Source organism: Lichenostomus cassidix, chromosome 1, assembly GCF_008360975.1.
Source record: "Lichenostomus cassidix isolate B80296 chromosome 1, HeHo_3.0, whole genome shotgun sequence".
Classification (NCBI taxonomy): domain Eukaryota; kingdom Metazoa; phylum Chordata; class Aves; order Passeriformes; family Meliphagidae; genus Lichenostomus; species Lichenostomus cassidix.
Window position 1 is genome coordinate 113,081,050 of NC_139479.1, and position 23,322 is coordinate 113,104,371.

Consider the following 23,322-nt stretch of genomic DNA (forward strand, 5'->3'; position numbering starts at 1 on the left):
TGCAAACATTTAGCTGCAGACACATTTGGGGAGCTGGAGTGCTAGAAATAAATCATTGGTTTTGCAAGGCATTTCTTTACATTTTAGCCAAATAACATGTTTGGATGGGTTCTCTTGGTTCAGTACTGTCATTTCCCATCATCCCTGCCACAACACCACACAGAGGGGAGAAGAGCATTTGTGTGTTCCTGTGAAAGGCAGCTTGTGGGAGGCACTGAACCCAGGAATGTGGCATATGCTGGATGCTCCCCCTTCCCCTCCCCTGGCAGGGATCTGCCCTCACAAAAAGAGCTGGAGCACAAGTGGGGCCAGCAGCTGCTCCCTGTGGCATCATTCCCAGGCAGGAGCTCCTTCTCCTGCCCCTCAGCTCATTTCCCTCCCTCACAGCCCTTCACCCAGCCTGGATTCTGGGCAACCTGCTGCTGGAGCCTTCCCATCTCTTCCTTGGGAGCTGGATTTCCTACAAAACTTCCCCTCACACTTTATGTCTGTGACTGTGGCTCCTTTCTTCACCCCTTCCCTCTCACAGCACTCTGTAGCTGTAAGGGGAATGTGCCCTCACACAGCAAAACCAGTCTCTGTTCCCTACCTCCCCCTCAAAACTGTTCCGATAATTAATAACAAAATAAATGCTTTTAGGCTACACAGAGAAAACTGTGTCTCATTCCCCTGTACACAGAAACCACACTTGGAGCTCTAGCACAACCAAAGGTCTGGTGTCTGTGGTCTGAAGTTTTGTTTTCAGAGGAACAAAGAGAAGGGTTTTTATCCTTCTGTGTGTACACATAGTCCATGGCCCTAGGAGGCAATCCCAAGGAAATGCATGGTCCCAAAGAGAGATCCATGAATCCTGTGGACATTACTCCTGTTTGGCCCCCACCTGTAGACAGCTGAGTGCATAGAAACTCAGCTTTTTTATTCCAGTTATCCTTCATGCACTATAATTTTACTTGCTGCATGGGTTACAAAATAAAGTTTCCTCCAAAGTTTTTTTCCTTACAGAAAGATGAAGAATGTCATAAAAAGTTTCAACTTTCACTCCTTAAAACTGGTTAGCAGAAATTAATGTTATCTCTGTATGTTGTGTGATTAAGTCTCAAACATCTTTTCAGATAAAAGGAGTTTATCACTTCACACTTTAATAACAGCTGAGAGTGCGAGCCTAAAGCTAAAAAAGTCGTCATCATGCCAACAAGAAAATGATCCAGAACCATCTTAGACAAATATCTTAATAAGTAAAGGAAAACTTTTGCCCTCTCGATTTAGAAACAGAGATACACTAAATTACTCAGATCCTCATTAAAGATTTAATCGGGAGGAAGCAGGGGAAGAAAAGAACTAAAACAAAAAGTTGCAATACTTTTTCAAAGAAACTTCTAGCAGCAGATTAAAGCCTAAGAAACATCAGCCTTGTCTCCCTTCTATAACACAGAAGTGGTGGTTTTGGGCTCTAGCATGGATTTCACCTCTGACAAAACAGCCCACACAATTTCATGGGCATTGTCCAGGGTTCACCTGAGCCTAGACAATTCTCATAGAGGCCAAGCACTCAATATCTAGACCTAAACCTGCAGTAAGTCTTACATTTGCTGTAATAGGCACAGCAAATGTAAACATGCTAAGTACTTGAAAAGTTCTCACGAGGGCAGGGGATAATATGTAAATTACAATGAAAAAAAAAAAAAATCTGAAATCTGCAAGTGATGGTTGTTTGAAGTGCAAGAACATCAGCAAACTGTGGTAGCACTACAGAGTCAGCTTGGCCAGGAGCCTGTCAGTGGAGAGGAAACAAAAATGTTTCAGCTCTTGCATCACTCCTGGTAAACTTGTTTCTCTGAGCAGAAATGCTGCTCATTCCAGCTGTAGAATCCCTCCCCCAAATACATCCCTGCAGCCCATTTTCAGCTCTGTTTAACAAACCAGCTTTATAGACTACAGAGGAAGTCTTTCTAATGCCACTCATGTTGAAGTCTTTTTTTTATCCCTCATGAAATCCTAGGGCATATTTTACATGGGCCATATGAAACATACGCAGTTACATAAATTGTGGTCAAAGACTTCCTGACATCAAGATCTATGAGGCTGTGGGATATTCCCCCAAAGGAAGTGGAGGAGACTCTAACAAGTGAGACCCTTAAAACATGGAGTAGTGGGAGAATGGCAGATATTAACTCCGTAGTAACTGCAAGACTATTGCTCAGAGTAGCTACTCCCAGAATTTCAAGTTTGTCATGGTTACTCTCAACAGAAAGGCCAATTAAACACTGTAAAATCCTACAAAAGACCATATAAATCTATTTGCATGGTTTCCTCAATCTTTAATAGGTTTTTTCAGCACAGGAACCAGATGTACTTTTATTGAACTGGGACCTTAAATATGGTGTAATCCATATGGCCAAAATAACTAGGTAATAACAGCGCATTTACTAGGGGACCATAATAATTATAGGATATTTCTCTTTATGACGTATAAGCAAAAGTTAACCACAAATGCAATTTATAAACTATTATTTTCATATATGAAATAAGCTACAGAGTACGTGGCAGTGGGACTGCACTAAAAAAAGGGAAGACTTCATTTCAGGAAGAAAAGACATTAAGGCCAGAGCTGGATTCTGTTTATCTCCCAGCTGAACAGTAAGGAAGAGACCCCCCTGCAAGCACAGATCCCCTTCCCATCCAGAGGGAGGGAAAGAAATCCTCACCTCCCAGCATCATCCCTCCCCAAGGCTGGACCTACAGGAACCACTGCTGGAGACCTGCAGTCCAAATGCTTCCAGGTTTCAGCTCAAGGACTGGGAACTACTGCCCACATCCAGGAAAGCCACACGCAGAGCAGCAGCCCTGGGCTGTTTGACAGAGTCCTGAAACCTTTCCCTCGTGCTCACATCGTCAGTGCAGACTGCAGCCTTCCAGGCACTTGGTGCCTGGCCTTTCATTCCTGCATGGATTTAATCAAAACTATTCCCAGCCACACTTGCCTTGCTCCTCCCCAGACTCTTTTCCTTGCAGCTGCCCCAGATAGATATTTCCAGAACAAAGGAAAAAGTCCCAGTCCTGCCTGCCATCCACTGCTCTCTGTTATTGTTTCTGTAAAGGACTGGTTGGGCAAATGACACCCATGATTTTCTCACTTGCTCCAGGTAACCTGAACCTACAAGAAAACTGTTCTAATACAAAATTTCAAATTCAAAACTAACAGGACAATGTTTGAGCCTAATTGCACCATTCTTCTATTTTGCTGTAGACCAGAGGATAATATAAGAGCAGTTTTTACTGAAGTTTGACCCTAGAGTAAGGGTACTAAGTGCTGGGACATGGTTTCAGCATTTCCAAATTTAACCTCTTTGTTCATGGAATAACCACACACTTAACATGGATGGTCTCATGCTAACCTGGATCAAATCCAATTCATAAAGGTTTCCTGTTTGATTTTCAAATTATCACTAAATGATTTTAGGGTTGGGGTTATTTGTTGCACTGGAGGTTTTTGAATTTTTTGCTTTTCATGAAATTCAGAGCAGGCTATGTGCATTTATATAATCAGAATTCTTTCCTCAATTTACATTCAGAAAAGTACACTTGAAAATCCTTTTACAACTTTCAATGAATTCAGATTGAAATAATAAAAACACCAAGTTAAGTTTCTCATCTGCATTTGAAAAAAGATCCTAGAAAAACCTCAGGCTCTTTCTGCCAAGAGTTCAGGTGGCCAAATTAGTAAAAAAAACCATAGTAAGACAAACCTTTATGTCCTTGTGTTTTATCTATGTAAAAATTGTATTAAATTGTTTTTTGATGCTTCGACCTAGTGATAGCCTAAAATGTTTTCTCTCTTTGCAGAGAGCAGCATTCACAGGAAACAAAGATTTTTGCATTGTAGAGAAGAGAATAAGGGGAAATTATTTTCATTATTTCAGTTTAGTTTCATTAACTCAAATCATTGAATGATAGGTTATGAAAATCCTTTGCAGTAATAACAACCTCTCAGATGATCAACTTCTAACAAGTATCTTCTAGTGAATTAGCACCATTGCCTTCTGAAAACCTCAATTTAAAGCATATATAGCTCTCATAAAAGGGGATAAATTGTGTTAACTCCTCGATTTAACCCCAGAGCAGAGGAGGTGGCATGGAGAGCAGCACAAAAAAGTTGTGGCAGAGTCCCATTGTGCTCCACCACAAATCTGAGGACACAGATCCACACCCACCACACAGGAGCTGTGCTGGCTCCCAACCAGTCCAGCAACAACTTCATCACCTCAACAACTTGTCTGACTTCAGCCTGAGCAAGAGCCTGCAGGTGAAAGGCTCTGCACTCCATCACCCATCACACACCACCTGCTCCTGCCAACATCCACATATTGATGGTGCAGCATTCCAAACAAGAGCTGGCTTCTCTGTCACCATTCAAAATCAATTCTGCGAAGAGCAACCAGACCTCGTAAAGAACAGCTAATAATTAATTACACTCCAATGGTCTTCCAGCTAGCTCCCATACATCATGGGCTGTTGGATGCTTTTAATCAAAGTGCTTCATTATCATATAGCAATGTATCACTTTTATTTTATTTTTTTTAAACAAAGGATGACATTTTTATAGCAGTAACCTTAAACTTCCCAGCCACACATCTTACTAGGAAAGAAATGCCAAGAAGAACTATAGATGTTATAATAAACTATTCTTCCCTTTGGTAAATCAAGTGGCATCCACACTGTTGGTAGATGTAGGGGGGAGAAAATAGTGGGTGCTATATCATTTAGGTTGGAAAATACCTCCAAGAACTTTCTCTAGACAAGCTCCAGCCTCTCACCGTCTTTCTTGCTGTGAGGGTCCAGAACTGGAGACAGGATTCGAGCTGTGTCCTCACCAGTGCCCAGCACAGGGGACAATCACTGCTCTGGTCCTGCTGGCCACATTATTCCTGACCCAGGCCAGGATGTCATTGGCCTTGCTGGCCACCAGCATCCCCAGGTCCTTTTCCCCTGGGCAACTTTCCATAAAAATCTTTATCATGTGGTGGGGTTTTTTCACGTTTATTTCTCCCCTGCTGTTAATCTATAGGTAGTTAAGACCTATTTTTATAGGAATTATCTATATTAGGGAAACTTCATTTATTTTGGAACATAGCAATAATCTGATAACACTCTCATGGAAAATTAATCACCCACAAGCTAATGCCTCTAGCCTCTTCTGTTCAGAAGTCAAGGGAAAATGGCACACAAAATTCATATTCCAAGACCACATGGCCAGTTTCATGTCCATCACACACTTGCAAATCTGTTTGGGCTCCTAGTGAAAAAAATTTCTTACAGGGAAAGATATGAAGAATACAGCTTTAAAGATCACAAATACTGTGGAAAGTAAAATAGGTTTCAGGCTACACAGACAATCTATCAAAATAAAGTAATTGACACAGAAATCATTCAATTGTTGTGCTGTAGGCCATCCCCCATTTCTTTTTCACAGAGATGCAAGGCAAATACCATTTTTCCACTCAGAACACCACGTGGGTTAAAAAACTATGCTGTGAAAGCCAGTTTTTACCAAAGTGATCCAGAGCTTCAAACCTTTTTCTAGGGTACATGGCCTTTGTAGCTTGGTCAGTGACTGCTCCGGCAACAAGGGGTGCTCAGAGCTCCCACAGAGCAGAAAACTAAGACACTGTCTTCATCAGTTCCCGTAATTTCATATACATCATAACAAATCAAGGAAAAACCCCTCCATCAAATATTTGGAAGGAAATGGATGGTTGCCTTCAATGAGAATGGGCAGTCACAACATTCAGGACCAATCAAGATGTAACAAATAAGAGAAGTATTTTAACCGAGCTTTCTGGTTTCCTCTGTCCACTGTGAAATACATTTTAAGTTGTCCCTTTAGCAAACAATGGGAACAGAAAGGTAAGGAAAAAACAGACTAATGCTGAAACAGTGGCACTAAATTTAATGTACTGAAAAAACACACATTTTTGCCTTTCATCTTAATAAAATAATAGTGTTAGCACACAAGCCGACTTCAGAATTTGGAGCTAATTGAAAATACCCCATCACATTTCTAGTCTTGAAAGTAATAATTTGGGTCCTGACAGCATTTGGTACTCAGACTTTTGTTTCTGGAAGCATTACAAAAGCCAGCTTCCTACAGCCATTCAGAAATGTTTTCCAATAAAATATATCCAGGTAACGAACAATTAAGCTCCAACTCCTCAAGTTGGAGTATTTTTCAAGTATTTTCTCAAGTACAGAAGGCATGAAAAGGTTGGATTTATTTGGATGCACTAATTGGGTGGCAGAGAGTGCTGTCCATGGTCCCAGCTGGCCTTTAGGAAACACCACCAGGATTTCCCTGTTTAGCACTGCTACAAAACCAGGGATATGGAGAACAGTCTTTCCTTAGGCACACACACTTCTGACCCAGCAATGAAACACTAAATTGTCTCATGAGCTGCCATTTCTCGCTGCAGTGACCCCAGCTGATGGTGACAAGCTCCCCAAGGTGGTGACAAGGTCCTTTTTCTTTTGAAGACATGAGAAACAAACCCTTAACCTCTGATGTTGACCCCCAGAGAGCTGTGCCCCCTCCTCACTGACAGAAATGGAGAGAAATGCTCACTTCCTGCCACACAAGCACAATTATGTGACAAAGCAGCTGGCAAGAGCTGTCTTCTGTGAAGGAGGGCTCCCTTGGCAGGCTAAATCCCAAGGTTTTGGTTGCTGTAAGCCATGTCCAGACATGCTTTACACCTCCCAGCTCACACAATTGATGCCTGTCCCTTGATCCACAGATCGTGCCCATGCAAGGGTCTCCAGACTTGGGATTTAACTCCTTGCCATGGTTACTTCACTGACAGCCCTGAAAATCCTGCATTTTGAGCAGCACTTGGCAGCCCTTGAATCATCATAAGCACCTTCGGGTCCTCTCACTACAAATATTTGAAAGTTAAAGATTGAGACAGTGTCCTGGGGTATGCTCACTGAAAAATGCCAGCCTGGGCAATTCCAGGAGTGCTCCCAGCAGCCCAGGTTCATTTACTGACAGGCTCTCAGACATTTCCACCCTAGGCAGGAGTGTGTCCACAGGGCATAACTCACCTCCTGAAAATTCTCTCTTTCAGATCTGCTATCTGCCAATTGAGAGATGTCATTATTCAAAACAACAAGCTTAAAGAGGTAGAAAGCAGGGGAATAATTCTGAATCAGGAGTGTGAAGTTACTGCCACGAATGAAAGGTCATTTCACCAATTACCTCCTGCACATAGTTTGTATTAAATCCTGTATTATTAGGTTCACCAGGCTTTCTTCTGATTGCTCTAAGGAGAACTGAATATTTATGTAGAGCAAAAGGTTAAATTATAAGTCATTGACAAACTATGATGATGGATTTCAGTTTAATAAGCAGTGACATAAGAAATAAAATTATATATATGCATATATATAAAGTAAATATACTGTGCTTGATTGAAAGAGCCTGCTTTCCTATTCTAGATGCTCTCCCAACCATGCAAGAAAAGCAGCATCAGGAAGGGTTTCAGATTAAGCACTATGCCCTGCAGTGATTAGGCTCTCCACAGCAAGGCAGTTTAAAAGAGCTTAATTTCCTTTGTGATTTAACATTCTGATTGATAAACCTTTGCTAAGTCCATTGTGTTAATATTAAACCACCCCCACTTCCAAATTTCGGTACTGAACAGTAGCCACATTGAAAGCACGATTTTGTGTGGTGCTTTTCCTCTCCCCTTCCCCATTTCTCCCAGGGCAGGTCCCCGATTTTGCAGAGGAGCTGGAGGGCACCAGGCCCCTCTCACCTGTGACTGATGGTGGCTGGGTGGGGGCCAGGCTGGATTGCAGGCACAAAGCCCTGGGCTGGCAGTGACAGAGACAGATGCCTCTCTGTAGCTGTGCAGATGGCACCAGCAAGGCATCGCTGGCTCCTCCAACTGGGGGATGTTATCCCACGAAGAAGTGTCTCTGAGCAGAGATAAGAAGAGCAGGGGGGGAAATATCAGCTTGCCTATCAAGTGAGAGAGATTTGAAGGCAGATTGAACAGCAGAGGATGACAAAATTTGCGTGTTCTAAAAGCAACGATCTGGCCCAGGGGGCTGAAATCTGGGGAAGTGATAAGGAGCTGTAATTGAGTCTATCAGAAGAAGCAGCAGCCTGACACTTAGGGAAACTCACTTGGATAGCTATACACCAACCCTGGAGCATGGGAGAGAGGGAGGAACAAACAGGAGCTCTAATACTTCAACTGGCACTGGAAGAGATTTTCCTGGGCTAAACTCACACAGCTGAGCACAACTTTACTCAGTAGGAAGAAAGCACAGATTTATTACATTAAATTTCAAGAGGAATTACATTTGAAATGAGGAAAAAGAGACACAAAAAAGAAAAAAAACCAAGGGTGACATCATTATAGACGTTTTGCTATCACTAAATCACAAGCACACCAGAAAAGAAGCCACTGATGCATAGGGCAGAGAACTTCATCTAGGGATGTTGATAAAGGAGCACAGAGCCACGTTGACCACTTGGAATTCAGTGGAATAATCTCTGATAGCATGCACTATCCCTTCTCAAAAAAAAGAGAAAAATTTAAAGGAAGTACTAGAGGGGAGTTATTTCTGCTCCAGTCCTGACTAACAGGAGACTAGAAGAGAAGCAATTGAGAATTTGACATATGGGAGTAATAAATAACACTGTGAATTAAAGCAATCAAAAAAAAAAAAAGCATGTGTATATACATACATAATTATTTTAAGCAAAACAGCTTTTCTTCTGATAGAGAGGAACAGAATGCATAGCAAGACCATCACGGCTGTGCCAGAGAGAGGCACTTGAAAACAGAAAGAAACATAAATCATATGTCAAAAACAAGTTTACATGACTGAGGAATACAAAAGAACCAACATTAATCACAGTGTATTAAAGACAAAACACGGAGCTAACTAGAAAGGGACAAAGTGCATCAGGAACAAATTGGTTCACATATAATGACAGGAAACAAAGGAAAGCAAGACCTTGTTCCTAAAGAGAAGGTGATGCATTTACTCCCTCATGTAAAGACTTCACCAAAAGGGGAAGTGTCCCCATCCTCCTGGAGCACCCAATGGGAGAGCACACCAAGGGCTTCATTTTCCTTCTTTAGAAGGTCTTTGAAAGGATAAATAGACAGGTACTCTGTGCACTTCTTCTGTTCCTCCTTGATCTCCATGGGAAGTTCTCCATTGATACAGGATAATTAGGAAATTGCACATTGCTAGGAACAGTAGGAGCATACAGCTCTGTCTGTAGTGGTTACAAAGTGGCAGGTTTGCTCCAATAAAACCTAAATTAGGGCAGCATTCCCCTGTAATTATCTTTGACTTCTCTGGGAAACCAAAGAGCAGAGGGAACATTCAAGTGCCATCTCCAATCCAGCTGTGCTTGCACCACTGACAAGGACCCAGAGCAGTCAGGGCCAGAGCCCAAACCCTGCTTGCCTCAAACACACAGAACTTGCACTTCTGGGAAGCAAAGAAGGAAATTTTAAACAGTGTGGGGAGGTAAACTACAACCAGCAACAGATCTAGAAAACAAGTTAGTCCTACAGGCCATGTGAGAAAGCACATTTGGAGACAGCAAGAGCTGGTTTTAATCTTGTATCTCACTGATGTGTTATGTTGATACACTGCATGTCCAACAAACATTATAGGAGGATTTCTGAAAATGCGCCTTAAATTTTGAACAAACTCTTTGGAAAATTAAACTGATGGAGGATTTCCCTATATTAATGCTAGCTTAAATGAGGTTTCATAGGAGAAATACACTAGAAAATGCTAGACTGAGTGTATGCCTGCAGACCATTTAACAGTGGTCACTGCATGAGCAGTGCCAGGAATGCAGCAGAACAGAGTTTTGAACCATGCACAGTTCAATAAATTTTACATATTAAATGGTTGTTATTGAAATGGCAACTATATTCTTCACATTGAATGAATTTTTCATTTCTTGAGGAGAAAAAAAGCTATTTCATTAGAGCTGCAGCTCACAAACCCCAGCTCCAAAAACTTACAGCTGAAAATGGCTGGATATAATTTGATCACACATAGTTATGCAAGGAGAGGATTCAAAGGACTTTGGCTTAACGAAAGAGACTCGAGATGTGAGCCAGATAATTTCTACCTTGCTATAGGGCAGGTGGTCTACACATTAAAGGGCAGAGAAGCTTTCATTTGCATCAAATGCCATACAAAACACATCTTGGGAAGGAGCAGCATAGAAAAAAAAGCAGCAGCCAAGGATCAGATCCGTCAGCAATCCATCACCAATTACTTCCTTGTGCTTGATTGCTCTCTGGTGAACTACTTCTTTCAGGTTTTCTCTGTCTTTGTAGTTTGATCAATCTTATCTCAAGATCTCCTAGAAATCAAGCACAAGATGCTGCTGCTGTAAAGCACAATCAGGCATCAGAGTGGTGACGGAGGGGAATTGGCTGTCACTATTTGATCTCCAGTGATTTTCAATACTGCTTTGCTGTGGCAATAATTTGCATTCTTATTAAGATGAATTAAGATCATCATGTTGTATCATAACATACCCCATTAAGACAAAGCAGCTTTCTAGCTTTATCAGTGATATGCATTTTCACCAAAAGCCTTTGCACTAAAATGTTTACAATGTTGTTACCTTTCTATATTTTCACTGCACGAACACAACAAATCCTTTCTAAGGTTTCTCTATGTGTTATAAAGTATTTCATGTACATTTCACTCAGTACATAGTGGAAGCACAAGTGTTGTGTCAATACTGCCCCTGTACTGTTTCTGGCTTTCATACCCAGAGATAACAGAGTGCATTAACACACTCCAGTGGATTTAGTTCAACAGCTGAGTAATGAAAAGATAACCATTTATAAAACTTGATATGATGCTGGATCCATTTGGACCAGGACCAAGTATGGATGCTCTGCGTGATGGGGAACAGGAGACATTCCCTCTACCCCCACACACTCTTATTTTGACTTGGGAACATGATATAATTTTAAATACACTCTCTTCAAGTAGTTCAATGGAGAAATTTCCTCTCTAAAAAGCAGGAAGCTATTTTTCAAAGGCTACCTTTTAATTTTGAAAGAGACTGCATTCAAGCCAGTAGATCAGCTACCAATATTTTTTAAGTGATCTAAAGCATGACAAGCTTAGCCAGCAATAGAAAACCCATACAATCTATCCACTATTGTCTGAGGGTTAATATAGTTATACCAAGCCTATTACTTCTGAGCCTCCTAATGAAAAATGTTCTATTTAACAAAGTGAACATCAACATCCTGAAGAGGTTCTTCTGCTATCTGTCTTCTACCTTTAATTTTAATTAAGAAAACAAATGGACAGTAAATTTGAAGCAAAGAATCAACATTAATCTCTAAATCAAAACGATTTACATTGAGATTACAATTAATCATATGCATGAAATATCTTATTTAATAGGGTGATGCCCTCAGTTACTTTGTTTAATCACTAAAACAATTCAATTTCCAAAATTAGAATTTGGAACCATTCCAAACATAACCCATTAAGATTATCAATCCAGCAAGAACAGTGACACTGAACCTCTGAAAAATAAACTCTTCAAAACTTTTTTATTCCTACACTGAAGAATGTAAAGTGGGCCCAGACAGAGCAAACCTCAATTAAAAATAGGGAGGGCTAATGCAACATCTAAACAAGGACATGACCCCAGGACATTTGCACTTAAATTTCTTGGTGGCATTACTCAATTCAATACTCAATCCCAATTCAAATAAAGGCCACTAGGCCAGATTTTAACCTCAAATAAACAGCTCAATGCCACAAAATTACAGGATTTACCTCCAGTTACAGTGGGTGCAGGTTTGGTTAATTAATAAATACAAGGTTCTGCCAACACCCTTAATAAAGAGTGGAGAGGACACAATCTTAGCTTTGCATTGGAATCACCAGCTGTTATGTGGAATATTGCACAGAGATCAGGTCTTGGCCTGGATGCACACACAGGCTGTCACCAAAATGTGGACTCAAGGGCACACCAGAGATGGCTTTTACTGCCGGCTAAGCCTTTTATTCAGGTTAAACGTTTAAAAATATTTCTTCAGCCACCTGATTCAAACAGAGTTAGCATAATCATGGTCCATGCCCTCCTGTTAGGGACAATCACACATCCCTGAGACGAATCTCCTGTTGCCCTCAAAAGCAGGTGGGGGCAGGATTTGAGCAGGCAAACCAATGCAGCCAGCTTTGATTTAGCCTGGCCTTAATATTTCAGCCAGCACATCAAAACATGGCTGGAACACTTTGTGGAAACATGAATTTACACACACACGTCTTTTACCTCCAGCCAAATGCCATAAGTCTTGAGACACTGCCTCAGCAAGATTAACACAAGACTATTCATTATGGGATCAATAAGCCTGTCCTCTCACGGGCTCTTTTCCTTTTGCCCCACTTAGCTTTCCACTCTGTGGCAGGCTGGGTTTATTTAAAGGAATAGTGTACATTAGCTGAAAGCAGCCCAATGATTTCTGTTCTTATCTTGTACTCTAGCACTTCGTCTCCAAAACTTAAAAAAAAGTAAAGGAGCAGGGAAAGGAATCAAGAAGAAACTGGGTCATGGTGCTCTGGACACCCCAAAGTGTGTTTGTATATGCCGGTGTCACATCTTAATAGAGAAGAGCAGTCCCATTCTGCTTTCTTACTCAAATGACACTTCTCATCTAAAAATTCATTTTTCAAGTAGATTTTCCTCGCTTCACATGCTTGGAGTCACCCTGCCAGCAGAGGAGAACAAGTCCTTCTGGCTCCCTGCCCCCTCCATGTGCCAAATTTCCTCCAGTGGCACCTCAGCCGCCTTCTCCTTTCCTCCCTTGCACAGCTCCAGCCCCTCACTGCTCTGCACATCCCCTGGCAGAGCCAGCAAAGCAAAACGTACCTGCAGCTCCAAAGCTAGAGCTGCCACTGAGAACCAGCCCAGCACATCCCCACCTTCCACACAGGCCACCAAGAACCCTGCTAAAAGACCCTAATCCATCTCACCCCGAGGACCAACCCCGTCACAAAAGACAACACAATTTACTGTTACTTTTCAAACCATCAGCCCAGAAGAGCTGAGCAAAGCCCCTCCTTCCTCTCATCCTCAGGAAAATACAGGTTTATCCATTAGAGCAAGGTTGCTCCTCCTTAAAACTTCTTTTGGTAAAAATGTGCTTTTATATCCCACAACTCTTGTTTTCGTGGCAGTTCTTTTGGGGAAGATGGGACATGCCACATGTAAGGGTTTAGAGTTGGGACTGTTCCCTAAGCAGCTTTCTCATTTACTGAAAAACATTATTTTGTTACCTCCGGGGACACTATAGGCTTGCATTTTTCTGGATTACTGTGTGTGGAGGAAGGACCTGCAGTTAATGCTAAAATGGGACAAGCTACTGAAGGGGGCACCATTTCATTAAAAAGAAAATAAATAAAATACGTTTTTCTCACACAGCTTGTCTTCTTGACATATCAACTCCCGTGTTACCTTCAGGCAGGAAATAAAGGATATTAACCAACAAATCAAGTAAACACATTTTGTGTGCTGCTTTTGGAGTGCAATGTGATAATGGGTTTCCTAAATAATTCTCGCTTTTGCTGATGCCAAAACGAAAGAAGGATAAATACAGCAGCAGCCCATCTCACCTCTTCTGAGCACATACAGGGATTTCAAGGGACTCAGGAGCAAAGTACTGAACTTTGCTGTTCCATAAAATCCACGGTGAAAAATTCAGCCAGACAACACAAACACCTGAAACCAAGGGTGATGACAAGAAGGTGACACTTCACAAAGCTGGGTGCTGCTCCAGCAGGATCACTTGTCCTTCCCAAAAGTCCTTGTGCCCCTGGAAGCTGTGCCAGCCGCAGCTCCTGGGCACAAGGACGAGGCACTGCCACCCCACACAGCCTCCTCACACCCATGGGGCTGGGGAGGCCTGACTGATCCCATTACTGGGGAAATGGAACACCTCACGCTGGGGGAAATTGATCCATCTCAGTAGCAGTGGAGGCCCAACCTGTGGCAGCACCGATGTTGAGGAGAGGGTGATTGATGGAGAAGAATTGATCCTCCCAGTCCTTGTCAGGCAGCCAACTGCTGCCTCAGACAAAGAGGTCTATGTGGAATGCTACCAGGCAGTCACTCAAATCATGCCACAGTTTATAATGCCTCCCCATACCTTCCCCCTTCCTTTTTAGCAGCTACTTATGTGCTAAACAACCTCTTTTTCTACAGGTTTTGAAGACTGACAGTGGAAATACATCCATGAGGTATGGCAGCTTTATCCACGCAGCTGCCCCCAGATCACATCCCACTTTCTCTCAGAAACAAGGCCATGAAAAGCCTTCAGAAAAATTCAGAGGAGTCCAGGCCAGAGAAACCCTTGCAAAGAATAGAGGCAGATGGAGGGAAGCTTCTTTGTCGAGACAAAGTTTGTCAAGAGGTAATGAAGGAACAGGAGGGAGGATCTGCACAAATTCCAACACTGAAGTGTGCTGTGTCAAAACCCAGCTTGGACTGAGCACAATCAAGTACTACTGTTGCCTTTTGGCAGTAAGCACCACATCCATGATTTTTTTTTAATCTCAATACATTTTTTCCCCCTGAATTAATTCTGTGGTGTGGTGAGGCGAGAGCTTTGCCTCAATCCCTCCGTGAAGGGCAGAAGCACACCTCTCCTTCAGATTCGACCCTCAAATCTCATTAATTGCAGCAGCATCCTCAGGGCCCGATGTTTGCACACGCTGTCCCCGAAAGGAAAAGGGAGGGAGAGGAGATGAGCACACCCCACTGGAACAGACTGCTGGCTCTGGTTCCCTTCCACCCCCTCCTTCAGGGTCCCCAGGGCAAAGCTCTGCTGACAAAGAGGGGCTCTGCAAACACCACGCGAGATAAGCATGGCAGCACACGCGGCTTTTGGCATCTGTTTATCGTTAAAGATAACCTCACCTGGATGGCTGGGGAAGCAGCCCACCTGCTTTCAAAAACAGGTTTCATCTCCTCTCGCAGCAATCTGCCTGTGCTGAGTGATGCTTTAAAAATATACCGAGACACGGTGCTAACACTGAAGCATTTCCTTACCCAGCCGGGCAGGGATAAGATCTGCATCTCACAAAAGGCCAACATATGGTGCTGATAGCTCCCTGATTATGTCAACATTTATTAGTTAAGTAAAAATCACCAGCCTTCTTTAAAGGAAGGAGCCCAGATGCCTGCAATTAATATTTCTCCACTCCACCGAAGAAACTGTAATGCAATTCCTAATGTCTCTACTTGAAAAGGCTCAAAACTCACAAATTATGTCATTAGAAACTGCAACGGGGTAACAAGAGGTTCGGTGTAATGTATTTTCATTAGCCGAGGCTAATTGGAGCCAAATGAGTAAAACAATGCAGGGAGGGTGAAGCAACAGAAATCTTCGGGTCTTTAGGAGCCGAAATAAATGAGGGTAATCAGCAGTGTATGCAGAATACAGCATGTCCAATTAATATAAATGGGAGAGCAGTCAACTGCGCCCGGCACACGCAGGAGCTGGTGGGCAGCAGATGTCTTCTTGTGGTGTGCAAACACCAGCAGGATGGCAGGCTCGGGTCTGAGGGACACCCAAAAAACAGGATTAGGGGGTTAAAAACCCCACAAGCTGCCACAGGAGGGAAAGCTGAGTAGGGAAAGCAGCACGGACCTCAGGAGGAGATGGAAAGGGGAGGAGATAGCTGCCTGTCATGTTAGAGGAAAGGCAGTGGTGGCAGCTCTCCCTTTGGCAGCTCCAGCACTTGCCACCTGCACACACAGATATTTTGTGGGGGTGGATGCTCTGATCCATCCTCCTCCTCCTCCTCCATCTTTTCATCACGTCAGTTTAATTGTTGCAGTAACCACAGTAAATTGATTTTGCAATTTAGCTTTCAGACCCTTCTGAAGCGAGAACAACCAACCTTGTCTTTCACTTCAATCTTCTTCTCAATAAGATCAAGGCTGCTGTCCCTCAATTTTCTCTTATTTTAGAAAAGAGAATAATGATGAGCTCCCTCTTCAGCATTTGCTTCTGGTCCAATCTGTGGCAGAGCATGAATTTATTTTTTTTTCTTATTCCCTTTAGGCAAATCCCCCTTTTTAATATTATACTTTGGGATTAAGGCTTTAGAGCTGATGTTATTTTGTACCTCAAAAGTCACAAAATGCCTATGCTTTTCCAAGTTCCTGGCATTTTTATGCAATTCTCAAGACACGTTTTTGTGCCATTCCCAAGAGGAATTGCCAATAAATTTATTATTGTTCTCCAAGTACAAGGCTTAGAGTCTCACAAACCTGTAAACACTGAAGTTCACTGTACAAAACCTACTGAATTTAAGCAAATTATATGAAAGCTTAGTGAGCTATCTATCACCCACAGCCGCAGATATCCTGCCTCTTTTTCATATTCTGGAAAACAATAATAAGATTCTGCATCCATTAATAAAATTGCAATTTCATGATCAAGTCTGCACTGACTAACCTTGTCTTTCATCACTTCCCATCAATAAATGATGCTCTGGTTACTTAAGCAGTGTATGATAAACATGTTTTCAGTCAAAGACCAATTTTATCTTAAAGCAATTAATTCATTTCTGGTTTAGCATTTGATACACAGGTTTAAATGGGGGCTTGCCCTTAATTCCAAGATTCCACTCCCTCCTTATTCTCTCACAGAAGAAAATAGCTTTCACACTGAAGAAATCTGAGGGGAAAGACAGAAATTAAATACTAGGAGGATCAAAAAGCTTTATCATTATGAAACTGAAGATGAGGCAGCATTTTCTTTTGTGCCCTACAATGTGGGTTATGTCTGAAGATTACAGCAGACAGCAAATTACACAGGAGCTACCCATGCAATACAGCCACAATTAAAAAATAGCCAAACATACAGTGTGGCACAGCAGGGACAGTTTAGGAAAGAGTTGCCTACAGAAGCATAGAGTTAAAGCAATTATGGGTCTTAAGTCATGCAAAATTACTGATGAGCAGCTGAATATTCATATCCATGAGCTGTTAAAATACATTCAAATTTCCTCAAGTTTGCATGGACATTTTTCTCTTAGCTTGATTTGCTGGTCCCAGAAATCCATCTACGTATATCAAATTTAAAAAGAGTCAATAATGTAAAATCAAACAGCCCTAATCCTGCAACAAATTTCTGAAAGAGGCTTGAGGATGCATCATCCTTCAAAACTTAAACAAAAGCCAAATTGTGACCCTGCTCCTGCTGAATCTAGCATAATTATATGAAATTCACTGCAAAAAAAAAAACTTAAGCTGAAAAAAATTAATCCAAGTAATCCAAGTTTCACAGGCAGCAATTGCTGATATTGTTTTATTTATTCTGCTCCAGCCCAATTATGCTGAAAGACATTATTTTTTGGCTGTCCTGTGTAATTGAAATAGAATGAATTTTAAGGCAGACCATACAAATAACGTGAAATAAGTGAAACTGCAGGTCTGGGTTTACCAAGATTGTTGGCAGTGCAGACAGACAATAATCAGCCCCTTGGATCACTTACAAAGGAAGTTGGACTTAGAGTTAATTTTTTTCCTGACAAAAATGCATTCCAGGGATATATCCCTGTGAAATACTGGAGAGAAAAAAAGGAAAAAAAAAAAAAAACCACATTACTGATGTCCATACTATTTTTTTGGCCCTGAAATCATCAGTTTGCTACTAAAACCAAAAAAAGTCTGCTCCCTTCCTCTCTCAGTGGTATAGGACAGGGAGAAACTTGAAGAATCTGCAGATCCAAGAGGAGATTCAATAACTGTTTCTAAACCTAGAGAAGAATCTGTGAGGACAGGAAAGACAATTTGATAGATTTGCCTCTTCTGCTTTATTATACTCCTCCCCCCATTTTTACATAAGTAAGCACGAAAAAGGTTAAAAGAAAAAAAATCTGAAGCATTTCTGTACAACTGCCCTCCACAATAGCAAAAAACTCAAACCCATACTTGATTAAAACAGTATTTCCCCCAAAATCTCGTGAATATGTAAAGCAAGAGCTAAAAGTGCCTGTGTGAATACTTTGATGTGGAGAAACTCTGGTGACATTTACTTTCATTTAAGAAATTAATCAGGAAGAGCATTTCTATTAATAAAGATATATTTTGAGATAAGAATAATTTTCCAGAAGATGACAGGAAAAACACAAGTCAAAAGGTGTTATTCCCAAGCAGAGCATCCAAGCTACCTTCCAAGTCAAATCCTACAGATTTTGCTATTTTGACAGTATCTAGCTTTCACATAAAAGAGTGGGAGAAGGGATAGGGGGATGGTCAGTGAGAATAAGTTGCACATTTTTCAGCACATATTTGTAAACACACCACCTTAAAATATCTCAGTTAAGTCACCACTAGGAAAGTCCTAAAGGATCTGCTGAAGGTCAGGAGTCAGGCAGACTTCAGGAACCCACTAGAAACAATCAGCATAACAGAACACAGACAACTCAGGTTTTCCACACAAACACAACTTGTTGAAGAGCCTGTGTTCCCACATGACAGTGAAAAGTGTGTTCTGTGTGAAACTTGGTTCAGCTTCTACTATATAGGTCAGAGTATGTAGGGCAGGCAACTTGTGAGGCAGATCTGTGTGACACCAGAGGTGCCACTACACAGTCTACCTGCAGCAACTCATTTTTCCAGCAGCCAGCCCATCCCAAAGGTTCCTCTGACAGATTGCTCAGGTTAGATTCCTGCATCCCAACTCACCTTAACGTTCATGTTTGGGCATCGGTGTCCAAACATGCCCTGTTTCCCACCAGCCCAGCATCCTTGGCTTCATCCTTGCCCTATATAGTCTTTGGTGTGGAGGGAAAAGGAAATAGTGGCTTTCAAAGACAGCAACAGAAGAAGGCACAGTAACTGAAAATTACTCTCTCAGGCTTGGATATCAGCCACAGAAACAAGAGTTAACCTGGTGACCTTCTCATCAATACTAGCTAGAACAGGGGGTTGTAATTTTATTTTCCCTGAAAAAATAGAGCTCAAAATAGTACTACTAAATCACACAGAGCCTTGTACCACTGCATAAAAGAAGAAAATTTTATGTTGTATTTTACAATATCAGCACTTCAAGGGGACAAAAGCATCTGTGAGCATTTCCACTGCACCACAGACAGAGAAACCCACTGGACACTTTCCAGTTTTATCTCAGAGCCAAAGAAGAGGATCCTTCAGCTGATGTTAATTTGCCAGACTCACAGCTGAGGGTTCCCCTCTGCAGTGCCTAAGTGAGCAGATTAGCAGGACACCAGTGAGTGTTTCTATGCAGATGCTCTTTACCTGCCAAGCAGGAGCTGCAGCAGGGGAAGGCCCTTCCAGATATCTAAGGATTTTGGGACTCCTCCATGCCCTTCTTTACCAGTGGACACACAGACCCGAGGAGGCTGTGCTGTTCCCCAGCAAGGAGGATTAGGAGGCTCCAAATATCCTTGTTCTGGTCACCACCCAGGAGTCCTGCATCTGTTATTTCCAAAGAGAAATACTTGTTCTCTCTCTGCTCCCTGAAAATTATGTCAATCCTTCACTTTTACACCCCCAGAAAGAAAAAACACTCTGCCACATCCCTTCTGAAAACTCTGTTAGCCACAGTTCATAGCTTTGCTTTGACATATTTAGGGTTTGACCCCAGAGAACCAAGTTTTCTTCGGGGGCAGGGGGAGAACCTCAATCACCAGGATATCCCAAACACAGCATTACTTTCACAGCTCCTTGGAATCACACAGGGAAACAGTGCTGCTGCATCACAGGCATGAGGAAAGCCTTAACAGAAAGTTGCAAACAGCAGCAAAGGTTTGGGTTTGTTCTCACCTCATTGCCACTGAAATGGTGATGAAGTTGCATGTCATTCCTGGCTTTAAACATTACCGCAGCAGATGAAAGTCAGCGTGGTTTTTAACTGTCCTGTTAGCATGCATATTTCAACTCTGATTTCTCTCTTAAAAGAAGTGATACTCTGTCCTGCCTGTGTTTGAAAAGGAGATTGATTTGCTCTTGAGCAATACCACTTCTAATTACAGTTCCAGAGAGAGTAGACAAACTAAGGTATGGGAGGGAGCAGGAGAGAGCACTTTTTCAAAACACTTATCATAGGCTATACATGAGGCACTGAGATTTTTCAGAAGGGCAACCAGCTGTGTCAAACTACCAACAAAACCAGGCTATATTAATTTAAAAAAAATTCCTCAAACTTGCAAACACTAAGACAAAAGCAGAAAACTCTGCAGCCAGCAGGTAACAAAGCCAGAACTTCATTGCATTCAAAAGCACCACCCTCACTGTCATTACTCCAAGGCCAGTATCTCTCACACCTCAGATGGCTCCAACTCGGGTCACTTTGAAGCACAGTATTTTGGGTTTAGGATACAACAGAATTAAGACTTTGAGACAGAGATTAATTTCTAAATTATTTCAGCATAACTTAGCTCAGGGCTGCTGGCCTCCTGCAGACAGAGGGAAAACAAAAACTACTGCAGCTGTTGATTGTCAGATGTCTTCTCTTCTGAGAGAACTTCCACCATGCCCATGAAGCAACTTCATCCCTCCATCCAACACCATCACTGGCTTATTGCACTACACTTTTGATTTTCACTCCGATACCCCACCACAACAACACAAACTCTTGTTCTAAAAATGACCAAACACACTCCTTCTAGCAGCAATCTCTCTCCCTGGCCATTACTGCTGTCATCATGTGAATTTTGAATACCAGACCCAGCTGGACACCTGAAAGACCAGCTCACACAGACTGTGGTGATGGCTGTTGGGCCCCCCAAAATGTTCTCACTACCCACTGCTTTTTCCTTTTTCTCTAATCTCTATATTCAATTCACACAAACCATGTGGGATGAGATTTTTATAGCACCTGAAGTGAGACTTCTGGCATGACACAGGATTGTTTAGGAGTTCTTGTAACGCTGTTCTTTGCTCTGTTATTTTTATCAGTGCCATCAGATATTGTTATGAAACATCCCAGAAATGAGAGAGGAACTTTCACCAACCTTCTCTGCACCAGGGCAGGGAGAACACCAGGGACAGCTAGCGCATCCTCCTGCTGTGGGAGAAGCTCCCTCCAGTCAAACTGGGAATCTTCCAAATCAACCCAGTAAACCTTAAAGTAAAACCCCCTTCTGCTCTAGAGAAGAGAAGGATGTTAACCTTAATTGCTGCCTAATTTTTGTATTACACTCCCATCAGCCCTTGCTATTGACAAGTCAGCTGTGATTAATCACCCATGATTGCATGAACCAGGACACTCCCCAAAATACCGATTAGCAGATTGGCAAATACAGATGATTTTGCAATCTCAGCAGCACTTGACAAACATTAACTAATCAGGGTTTCTTAAACTCCCTTCACCTGTCTCTCACCTGCCTCCCTCCTGTCTCTTCCCCCTCTTACTTGGCTTGCAGGGAAGCTCCTTCCTCTCACAGCTGTGAAAAATCTGTATTCTGCCCTACCCACACCTGACTCGCTCCCTCATCTTCTCTTTTCCTCTTTTCCCCCTCAGGCATCCTTGTTCCAATTAAAAACCCCAGATGGAGCAGCTGGAAGATGCCTAAATGTCCTAATGAACACTGAGATGCAGCAAAAGAGATATTTAAGGCTTCACAATGAGGTGAGCAGCATAGAGGGAAGGAAATGTGAGTGACAGAAATAGGGTAAGGCATGTTTGCCTAAAAGAGAGGACAGCAGAGAGCTATGAAAAAGAAAGGATAAGCAGAAAAGAGGAAAAGAACCAAGCCCATCAATATTTGTCTTTTCCTATCAAACAGGTTTCAGGTGTGGTGAGTTCTCTTGTTGCAAGCTTCCCATGGAGACACAGCACCGTACAAGCCTGTGGCAAACACCAGAAGCTGATGCTGACAGATATTTAAAATGCACAGAAATTCAATAGCTCTGGTTTCATTCCCTATAAATTTCCAGATAGCCACAGAACTGAAGTGAGATATGGGTAAAATTCGCATTGCATTCCAGAAACAAGAAAAGAAAGTAATACAATGAATGCCAAACTTTCAAAATTAGTCTTTTTCTTTTTGTCCAGGCTGACTTAAAAAAACCCCAAAATTACAAAAGAAATTTCAAGGAGAGAATAAACAATTTAATTTGAAATCAATGCATGCACAAAATCACATTGTAATAACTTCAGAGAATCCCAGAAAGGTTTGGGTTGGAAGGGGCCTCAAAGCTCACTCTGTTCCACCCCCTGCCATGGGCAGGGATGCTTTCCACTAGCCCAGGTTGTTCCAAGCCCTGTCCAGCCTGGCCCTACACACTTCCAGGGATGGAACAGCCACATCTCCTCTGGGCAACCTGGGAGATGTGGCTGTCAGGAATTTCTTCCTAATGTCCCATCTAAATCTCTCTTATTTTAGTTTAAAACCTCTTCCTCTTGTCCTATCACTTTCTGCCCATGAAAAAGTCGATCTCCCTCATTCATATAAGTCCTCTTTGGTCTTATATGGAACTGGAAGGCTCTCTGATGTCCTCATGTCTGCAACTTCCACAGCTACAGAGGGTGTAGCACCTCGCACTTCTTTATCAGCCTCACTAATTAATGAATAAAATTTAAAGCAACCATTTGAAAGTTTCTAAGAAAAGTTCTCAAAAAGCCTTTCAAGCAAGATGATGAGGAAGCTCAGCTGCAAGAGGTCAAGCCTGATAAGCTGATGGAAGTGACTGTATAACAAAACACAGAGATGCATACAGAAAAAGAAGTTCAGCTGGTGATACTAGATCCCCAGAATCTCTGAGGAGGTTCAGAAGGAGTGAATCACTCTTGGTTTCACCCTTGCTCATGCTGCAATAGTTCTACACTTTAAGGTCCACAGTGAGAGTCCTCCACAGGCTGTATTTCTTCCCTTGAGATATAACTTGCCTTTTCCAGGAAAAGTTCAATGTTCCTGTGAGATGTTGCAGACATCAGACACCTCAGGTGGGAATTTGCAATATGCTTTTGATACTCAGTGCCTGATTGTCTGGTTTGGGGTAAGGAAGCTGAGACCAAGTGGTGCCTTTCTGTCTTTAACTTTATTTCTCAAAGTATGACTTGATTTCATAGAAAAATCTAGGAATTTGGCATAGGCCAATCTCCAAAGACAGTCATGGCACAGGCAGGGACTGCTGTACCACAGAGCAGCACCTGCCTTGTTTGCACAGTGCAGTGTCAATTAAAAACTAACGTGTAGGATGGCCATGCTAGGAGTTACTCTTCTTGGTGATGGGGAACAAAAAAATCATTGTGGTACAAGTGGCTC

At 42.1% G+C, this 23,322-nt stretch overlaps 1 long non-coding RNA gene across 1 annotated transcript in view; it reads right to left on the minus strand.

The window, feature by feature from the left end:
* LOC146445597 (uncharacterized) overlaps positions 1-21,245 on the minus strand; it is a 33,140-nt gene extending 11,895 nt beyond the window's left edge. The window contains exons 1-2 of the long non-coding RNA XR_014852715.1: positions 21,067-21,245; positions 7,809-7,971 (exon numbers count right to left, since the gene is read on the minus strand). This is a non-coding gene — a long non-coding RNA (uncharacterized LOC146445597). The remainder of the gene's footprint in view (positions 1-7,808; positions 7,972-21,066) is intronic.
* Positions 21,246-23,322: the final 2,077 nt, after the last annotated feature.